Below are 10,157 nucleotides of genomic sequence, written 5' to 3' on the forward strand. Positions count from 1 at the left end.
CAGTTAACAGTTGCGCACTGGAGCCGTGTCTAGAAATATTTTAGCATAATTCGTTAAACGGGTGGCCGTCTTTCAGTTCACGACATAATTCCGAAGCGGCGCGCGAGGCTCCCGTCACTTATTCATAAACACGGCTGGTCCTCGTTACAGCGAGTAAATAACTCTGTCGGCATATTTGCCGGCGTTCCAGGCCGCTCCGTATTTACATTGCTCGTCGCGTCTGCACGAACGCTAAGGCCTTCGTGTCAGATATAAACCCGAAACGAAGTGCAAATACTCAATCAGAGGCAGCGCCCAGCATTCGGCACCTGAATTTTATGGCACCGAGGAGACACTGCTGTCTTCCACAGTGTCCTTTCTTCCCAGGTAAATGGAACGATTGGAAGTAAATAAGAATAAAGGTCGTGTTCCTCTTACGGTAGATACACAGCAAGTATTTACAGCTGAACGAGATACAATAATTGTGTTTTCCAAAAACAATTAACGAAAGCGTTTTACGGCATAAACGACTGAATGATATACGAATGTGGCAAAAGCTTATATATGCGTGAATAAAGTTCCGGTAATTAGCTGTATCGTTTACAAAATTTCTGTAGCTGTCATGAATCTCTCAAAATACTCTCCCATCAGTTTAAACATTATCTGATCAAAAGTATCCGAACACGCTTGTATAATTCGAATTGAACACTAGATGTAACTAGATCCAGACACACCAGTATAAAAGGCGGTGATTATTGTGTAGTAAGTTAGGAATTAAAGTCGAGGGAGAAGAAATAAAAACTTTGAGGTTTGTTGACGACATTGTAATTTTGTCAGAGACTGCAAAGGACCTCGAAGAGCATCTGAACGGAATGGACACTGTCTTGAAAGGAGGATATAAGATGAACATCAACAACAGCAAAACGAGGATAATGGAATGGAAGCGCCTGGAAGCCGCGCGGTCTTAGGCACCTTGCCACGGTTCGCGGGGCTCCTCCCGGTGGGGGTTCGAGTCCTCCCTCTGGCATGGGTGTATGTGTTGTTCTTAGCGTAAGTTAGTTAAGTTACACTCCTGGAAATGGAAAAAAGAACACATTGACACCGGTGTGTCAGACCCACCATACTTGCTCCGGACACTGCGAGAGGGCTGTACAAGCAATGATCACACGCACGGCACAGCGGACACACCAGGAACCGCGGTGTTGGCCGTCGAATGGCGCTAGCTGCGCAGCATTTGTGCACCGCCGCCGTCAGTGTCAGCCAGTTTGCCGTGGCATACGGAGCTCCATCGCAGTCTTTAACACTGGTAGCATGCCGCGACAGCGTGGACGTGAACCGTATGTGCAGTTGACGGACTTTGAGCGAGGGCGTATAGTGGGCATGCGGGAGGCCAGGTGGACGTACCACCGAATTGCTCAACACGTGGGGCGTGAGGTCTCCACAGTACATCGACGTTGTCGCCAGTGGTCGGCGGAAGGTGCACGTGCCCGTCGACCTGGGACCGGACCGCAGCGACGCACGGATGCACGCCAAGACCGTAGGATCCTACGCAGTGCCGTAGGGGACCGCACCGCCACTTCCCAGCAAATTAGGGACACTGTTGCTCCTGGGGTATCGGCGAGGACCATTCGCAACCGTCTCCATGAAGCTGGGCTACGGTCCCGCACACCGTTAGGCCGTCTTTCGCTCACGCCCCAACATCGTGCAGCCCGCCTCCAGTGGTGTCGCGACAGGCGTGAATGGAGGGACGAATGGAGACGTGTCGTCTTCCGCGATGAGTGTCGCTTCTGCCTTGGTGCCAATGATAGTCGTATGCGTGTTTGGCGCCGTGTTGGTGAGCGCCACAATCAGGACTGCATACGACCGAGGCACACAGGGCCAACACCCGGCATCATGGTGTGGGGAGCGATCTCCTACACTGGCCGTACACCACTGGTGATCGTCGAGGGGACACTGAATAGTGCACGGTACATCCAAACCGTCATCGAACCCATCGTTCTACCATTCCTAGACCGGCAAGGGAACTTGCTGTTCCAACAGGACAATGCATGTCCGCATGTATCCCGTGCCACCCAACGTGCTCTAGAAGGTGTAAGTCAACTACCCTGGCCAGCAAGATCTCCGGATCTGTCCCCCATTGAGCATGTTTGGGACTGGATGAAGCGTCGTCTCACGCGGTCTGCACGTCCAGCTCGAACGCTGGTCCAACTGAGGCGCCAGGTGGAAATGGCATGGCAAGCCGTTCCACAGGACTACATCCAGCATCTCTACGATCGTCTCCATGGGAGAATAGCAGCCTACATTGCTGCGAAAGGTGGATATACACTGTACTAGTGCCGACATTGTGCATGCTCTGTTGCCTGTGTCTATGTGCCTGTGGTTCTGTCAGTGTGATCATGTGATGTGTCTGACCCCAGGAATGTGTCAATAAAGTTTCCCCTTCCTGGGACAATGAATTCACGGTGTTCTTATTTCAATTTCCAGGATTGTATATTAAGTAGTGCGTGAGCCTAGGGACCGATGACTTAGGCAGTTTGCTCCCATTGGAACTTAATACATATGAAGATGTTATTTGTTCTTTCGGACATGTCCGAAAGAACATATACCATCTTCATACATATATAGTTAAGGCTTACTGGCCATTTGACCATCTTCCTCTAAGCTGATGCACAAATATGCCCGAACTCTTACAGGAATCTGCATTAAAGCCGCGAGTAATGAGTATAATGGGCAGGGGCACTATGAGTATAGTGCGGGACAATAAGTTGATAATGTGCGTCTCAGGGAGGTATGCCAGATATAATTCCATGAAGTCGCACTCTCCTCTGTATCCTCGGTGGCTAAGCTGAATAGAGCGTCTGCCATGTAAGCTGGAGATCCCGGATTCGAGTCCCGCTCGGGGCACACATTTTCAACTCTCCCCGTTTACTTATATCAACGCCTGTATGCAGTTAGGGGATATTCATTTTATTGTAATTCCATAGGAATTTACCACAAAAAATGGAATGTAGTCGAATTAGATCAGTTTATGCCGAAGGAATTAGGAAAAGAGACACTTAAAGTAGTAGATGATTTTTGCTATTTGGGAAGCAAAGTAACTGATGATTGTCGAAGTAGAGAGGATATTAAATGTAGACTGGCAATGACAAGAACAGCGCTTCTGAAGAAGAGAAATTTGCTAATTTCGAGCACAGATCTGTCAGGAAGCCTTTCCTGGAAGTATTTGTATCGAGTGTAGACATCTGTGGAAATGAAACGTAGGCGATAAATAGTTTAGACAAGAAGAGAATAGAAGCTTTCGCAATGTGGGGCTGCAGAAGAGTGATGAAGATTAGATGGGTAGATCACGTAACTAATGAGGAGATACTGAACAGAATTGGGCAGAAGAGGAATTTGTGGTACAACTTGAATAGAAGAAGGGATCGATATCGTACAGCAGCTTGCCGCACAGGACGCACAACGACGTGACTTCGCTCTCCACTTTCTCGAGAGAACTGAAGCTGACGAGGGCTGGACCTCGACCATCCTATGGACAGACGAAGCTCATTTTTCTCTGATGGGTCAGGTGAACACACAGAATCGCCGACTGTGGGGATCTTCACCTACAGTCACTGAGCATGAAGTTCCATTAGATGGTGAACGTGTTACCGTATGATGTAGCTTCAGACCTGCGTGCGTCATTAGCCCATTCTTTTTTTTAACATGTTGGCACTCAAGGACCAAAGACGTGCAGTGTGACTGGCCAGCGCTGCAGCGATATGGTTCACTAGCATTTCATACCCGCCATACAGGAAAGAGACGCACTGAACTCAACAGTTTTGACGCAAGGTGGCGCCCCATCGACATAGCTCGTGGAGTTCACTTGCGTCACCGCAACACATTTGGAAACGATCGAATTATCAGCCGATCGTTTCCAAATGCTTAGCCAGCACAATCACCTGATCTCACTCCCTGTGACTTCTGCTTGTGGGGCTACCCGAAGGACAGAGTTTACCAGGGGAACATCACAGATGAGCTGATCTGAAGGGCAGCATTTAAAGAAAGGTAGCCCGCATACCTACGGACATGCTTCGTTCTGCTGTGCAGTATGCAATACTGCGCTTTCAGACTCTTCCGGACACTAATGGGCGCCATATTAAGTCGCTTTTGTAGCAGTGATGGTATCAGTATGTAATGGTATGAAGTACCGTAGCAGCACATTAAAAGTGTTTCAGCTGAACTGATTCTTCATTATTTCTCTTCCCATGTCCTTGAAATTAATACTACAAAGTTTGGTCGTCGTACGGTAATTAGTTTCCGTGTTATAACACGTTAAATAGGGAAAGCTCAATTATAACCTCGCAGCACGTTACGCATACAGAAATGTATAATAGTAAGTGTACCGTGTGAGCAGGGATCATATTTCAGGTAAAAAAGCTATATATGTATCATTCTTTATAAAAAAAAAGTCAGCGCATCATAACCACGGCTACGAATAGCGCGTTGACTATCAGTTCATCATGACACTGCGATATGATATATATGGGGGTGACCAAAAAGTTTCCGTTTGGAGGTCGTACAGTCCAAAATCGGCAAACCAGCCAGGCAAAATCGCCGTGAGCACTGTTGCAACCATCTCACCAACGTACCAGGCTCAAGATACGCCTTTTGTAAAATGAAGAATCCCGTAATACTGCCTGCTGCATATCCTCCTTCCACAGTACTCGTTGACCCTTTTTGAAGTGACAGAAGGCGAAGTGATTGGATGGGGACAGAAGGCGAAGTGATTGGATGGGGAAAGATCCGAACTAAAGGGCGGGTGCTCGAGTGTTTACCACTTGACTTGGTGTAACTTCTGCTTTACGATATTTGCGATATGGGGACGCGCGTTCTCATGACGCAGCAGTATTCCTTATCGCGCACCATTACACAACGGTGGTTTTCGACTGACGTGCTGCCCCATAGAACATTCTTCATTCTCCAATGGTTGTCTATCGGTATTTGCTTTTCGGTAGCCAAGAAAAGAATAACAGCGTGTTGGTCCAGCTTGGATGCCATCGTAATAATATACTTACATGGATATGGTGTCTGTTCTTTCGGACATGTCTGAAAGAACTGACGCCATATCCATATAAGTATATAGTTCTGGCAACACCGACCATGACCTCCTTTTTCTGTGCGGATGCACACATATTCCCCGAACTCTTACGGGACATGGAAAGAATGTCTCCCACGAGTAATGAGTGTGTTGGGGTGGGACACTGCTGATGTAGTGTGTGGACATACAAGGTGAGAATTTGGGTCTCGCGGGAGGCCTGCGCCAGATAGTCCCTGCAGTCGAGCTATTCTATTTGCCCTCGGTGGCTCAGATGGATAGAGCGTCTGCCTTGTAAGCTGGAGATCCTGGGTTCGAGTCCCGGTCGGGCCACACATTTTCACCTGTCCCCGTTGATATATATCAACGCCTGTTAGCAGTTGAAGGTATTAATATAATTCTAATTTCATTCGTAATAACGTCGCCATAGTTCACGCTTCGGCATTTACTGCAAGCACGTAAGAAAGACACGAATGCCACGCTAATGCCTTGCCTACGTGTCGGAGTTTAGATGGCCGCAAGCGAATCGTGCTATGTTGCATGCAGGCCGCAGCAACGCCCTTAAACGGAGACTGTTTCATCACACCTCATATAAATATTGGCTGTAACAAAACCAGCGACCGTGTAAAATTGGAAGCATTCTAACAATTTCCTTCTCTACTTACTTGTTGTCCTCCTAGTTTGCGCACATGAAATCATTCACGGCGCCGTTTCTTCAGCGTTTAGAACGTACGTTGTATTGCCAATTCTCCTTTTTAACAACAAAAAGGTATAAATGAACCATCCTTTAAGCATCAGGTGGAAGAATCAGAAGGATGAGATGAGCAATTGCTTAGTTCACTTTCCAAGAGTATTTCATTCATCATTATCTGAAATACTGCTTCAAAATTTCGGAAGCTTTATAGTGTAAGTCCTTCATTAATTCCATCCCAGAACGAATATCGTGTAGACGGATTTCATTAAAAAGTTTCCGAATTTTCGAGGAAACTGAACAAGCTAATAAATTTCGTTTGACTGAATTTAACCAAGTAACTTCAAGAGCACGCCCGATATTTATCCATACGATATAGCGCTTTTGAGAGATGATGGTATGTTCCTGGTTTGCAGAGTGTCATTCACGAAGAACTCATTTTAAGTGAATAGTGAAGCTTATGGTTCGATGATTAACAGAAATTCTCCAGGCAAGACACGTTAGTACAGAGTTGATAAGAGGTAAATCTTCAGTGAATGCAGGGTGCATTGTGTCATGGATATAGAGTAGTAAATAAAACGCAAATTGGCACAGCTGTATCATTAACAGCAGTATCAGAGTTTCATCTGCGTATCGACGAATTTGTGATCAGCTGGTACACCGATATCCTGACTGTGCAAAATTGTAGAATCTCTCCTACAAACAACTGTATAATCTGCAGTAGGATAATTTCTTAATAAGCCAGTATCAATTGTTGAAAGGAGAAAATATAATAGTACAACAAATGAGTCAGGCGAAAGGGAATACAAACAGCAAAAAATGAAACTGACAGGAAGTGGAAAACGGCTAAGTAGGAATGGCTAGAGTACATACGTAAAGTTCAGAAGCGTTTTTCACAAAGGGAAAGGATATATTCCACCTAGAGAAAAGTTGAAAAGACCTTTGGAGAAAAGAGAAGAATCTGTGTGAATGTTAAAAGCCCAAATGGAAACCAGTCCTAAGCAAAGAAGGGAAAGCTCAAATGTGGTAGAGGTATATAGTGGGTCTGTAGGAGGGACATGAAGGCAATATTATAGAAAACGACGTGGACGTAGATGAAGATGAGATGGGAAATATGACATTACGAGAAGAATGTGACAGAACACTGAAAGACGTAAGCTGAAACAAGGCCCCTGGAGTCGCCGAAATACCGTCAGAACTACTGATAGTCTTGGGACAGCCAGCTATGACAAAACTATTCCATCTGGTGAGAAAGATATACGAGACAAGCCAAATATTCTCAGACTTCAAGAAGAATGTAATAATTCCAATTCCAAAGTAAGCAGGTGCTGACAGCTGTGAATACTACACAACTATCAGTTCAATAAGTCATGGTAGCAAAATACTAACGCAAATTATGTACAGACGAACGTAAAAACTGGTTGAAGCCGACCTCGTGGAAGCTCACTTTGGATTCCGGAGAAATACAGGAACACTGAAGCAATGCTGACGTACGACTTATTTTAGAAGATAAGTTAAGGATAGGCAAAGCTACGTGTCCAGGATTTTTAGAGTTAGAGACAGCATTTGACAATGGTGCCTGGAATACTCTCTTTTAAATTCTGAAGGTAGCGGGGGTACAAACTCAGGGAGCGAAAGACTATACACAACTTATACAAAAAAGAGACGGCAATTATAGCAGTCAATGGGCTGGGGAAAGGCAAGCAGTGGTGGAGAAGGGAGTGAGATAGGATTATAATCTGTCACCGATAAAGCCTACTGCCGATGTTCAATCTGCAAACTGACTAAGCAGTAAGATTTGTAATAGGAATTAAGGTTCAGGGAGAAGAAAGAAAAACTTTTAAACTTGCCGATGGCGTTGTAATTCTGTCAGAGACAGCTAAGGACTTGGAAAGTAGTGGAACGGTCTGGACAGTGTTCTGACAGGAGGATACAGCATGAATATCCAGAAAACTAAAACAAAGATGATGGAATGTCGTCGAATTAAATCAGATGATGCTGAAGGAATTAGATTAGGAAACGAGACACTTAAAGTAGTAGGTTAGTTTTGTTCTTGGGCAGAATAGTAACTGTTGATGGTCGAAGTAGGGAGGATATAAAATGTAGACTGGCAACTGGAAGAAAGCGTTTCTGAAGAAGAGAAATTTTATAACATCGTATACAGATTTCAGTGTTGGGAATTCGTGTCTGACAGTGTGTATCGAAATAATCTGGAACTATTTGCATGGATTGTAGCCATTATGGAAGAGGAACATGGACCATAAACAATTTAGACAAGAAAAGAATAGAAGCTTTCGAAAGGTAGTGCTACAGAAGAATAGTCAAGATTAGATGGGTAGATACATAAGTAATGAGGAGTTACTGAATATAACTGGGGAGAGAAGAAATTTGTGACCCGACATGACTAGAAGAAGGCATTTGTTGATAGGATACATCCTGAGTCGTCAAAGGATCACCAATTTAGTTAGTAAAGGAGGGAAGTGTGTGGGGGGGGGGGGGCGGGTAAAAATTATACAGAGAGATCTAGAGGTACATACAGTAAGCGGGTTCAGAAAGATGTAATCTGGACTAGTTATTCGAAGAGGAAGAGACATACACATCGTGGAGAACTGCAGCAAACCAGTCTTCGGACTGAAGATGACAACATCAACAACAAGTCACTATCTAGGAGTAAAACGTCTCTGCTAGTATCTGAACCGTCGAAAGCAAAGGTTCTTTATCAAATAGTGCATGTTTGAGTAGATATCTTGGGCCGGCAACGTATGTAAGTTGGTAGCCAGCGCCAGCATCTGTTCCGCAGAGCAGGCTGGAAGTGCATCACACGCGGAATGGAGGGACGTGGCTCAGTTCACGACGTTGTTTCCAGCGCTCGACGTCCCTTCCATCTGCGGCAATCACCACCTGCCCCTTCTGGCTCAGCCGTGGCACGGTAGCTAGCTCGCCGTCCATCATCCAACTTTTGCGGAAACACTTGAGGGCCAGGAAGGAAACTTTCCAAATTACTCGGGGAAAGGTGCGGTGCGGTGCGCGCGCGGACGATTTGAATATCCCCGGACGTGTGGCGCATTTGTTCCGCGGCCGTCGCGGTGACCCAAGTCGCAAATATTCTTTTCCCCCCCTCTGTGCCCGCCTCCTCTTCGCCGTTTTCCTCGTCCTCTCCTTTCCCCCTCTCTTCTCCTTCGTTTCGGCTCCCGTTTTTATTTCACCTGTTCCTGGCCTCCCCGGCGCGAGCGGGATATTGGCGCCGACCGGCAGGTTAGCCGGCGCGGACACGGCCGCCGTCGCCGACGCCGGCGCCGCCGCGCTGATGGCTCAGTTCGATAAAATGTGCCGGTGAGCTTCATTAGGCGGCGATACGGAGCCCGGCGCCCCGCGCTTATTAGTCCCCTTGTCCGAGGGCGACGGGCGCCGTCGGCCGCGTCTGGCCGCTGTGTCTTTCGCCCGGAACACCCGTCCCAGTTGTCTCTGGCATTCATAGGCTTCAGTATCTCAAATGCGGATTGCGCGTTCTGCAAGGTTTGTAAAAGGTATATGTATCGTTGCTGATAGTCCCATGAAATAAATCTACTTTGCAGCTGTTATAAACTTGAAATTTGCGAGCTCTATCGTCTTACCTCGTGTTTACTACTAAAAATCTCGTGCTTGTACTCTTGCTAACTTTACTATTACAGAGATCGCCTAAACTTTATTATAATTGTTATTATTTTTATTTGGTCCTGTGCGCAACAGATAACTTACTTGGTCTTTCTGCTGCCACTGCTTGATCTGCTGCATTCCATCTGTTGTGTACATAGTTCCGCGTAGTCAGCGCGTACACAACTTTCCCACTAGAGCGCGCCCCGCTAAGCACAACAACAGCGCAGGCGCAGCGCTCGTCCGTCTCCGCACTACGAGATGGCACTGCCATAAAGACGGACCAAATTCTGCTTCCGCCGATCCGCGTATTAATATGAAACGCAGCCAATGAGATCGCTGCTAACGTAGAACCTTTTCTCCTCGCGGATCACACTCGCGCAGTGATACCTGAACGCTCGAGGTATTATAACGAGTGTACAGACCTCCGATTAGTTAGTCTGCTTTAGTCTGCATTTGTCTGCACCAGCCTGTACCAGTCTGCATTAGTCTGTACCAGTCTATAGTCAAGTTTCAGTCTGCGCCTAATAAGATTATGATATTCCCGTACATAGCCATGAAGATAAATGAATAGAAACTTTGTCAAGTATCAGAGATATGTGAGAATAAGATTAACGTACCAAGACCAAAGGAATTTGAGATTGCCAATTGTAAATAGCATCCAGAACCAAGTTAAGTAATTTTTGTGCTGGTTATTATTTCAATAAATGTGTGTGAAAATTAATCAAGTCCTGTTTAAAGTGGGTCACCGTCAATCTGCTACTCTAAGTGTGCAAGTGG

At 46.1% G+C, this 10,157-nt stretch overlaps 1 non-coding gene across 1 annotated transcript; it reads left to right on the plus strand.

The window, feature by feature from the left end:
- The first annotated feature begins 5,311 nt into the window (after nt 1-5,311).
- On the plus strand, nt 5,312-5,386 carry Trnat-ugu (transfer RNA threonine (anticodon UGU)). Its single transcript has one exon. It is a non-coding gene; the product is annotated as a tRNA-Thr (tRNA).
- The last annotated feature ends 4,771 nt before the right edge of the window (nt 5,387-10,157 follow it).

Source organism: Schistocerca cancellata, chromosome 3, assembly GCF_023864275.1.
Source record: "Schistocerca cancellata isolate TAMUIC-IGC-003103 chromosome 3, iqSchCanc2.1, whole genome shotgun sequence".
NCBI classification, from domain to species: domain Eukaryota; kingdom Metazoa; phylum Arthropoda; class Insecta; order Orthoptera; family Acrididae; genus Schistocerca; species Schistocerca cancellata.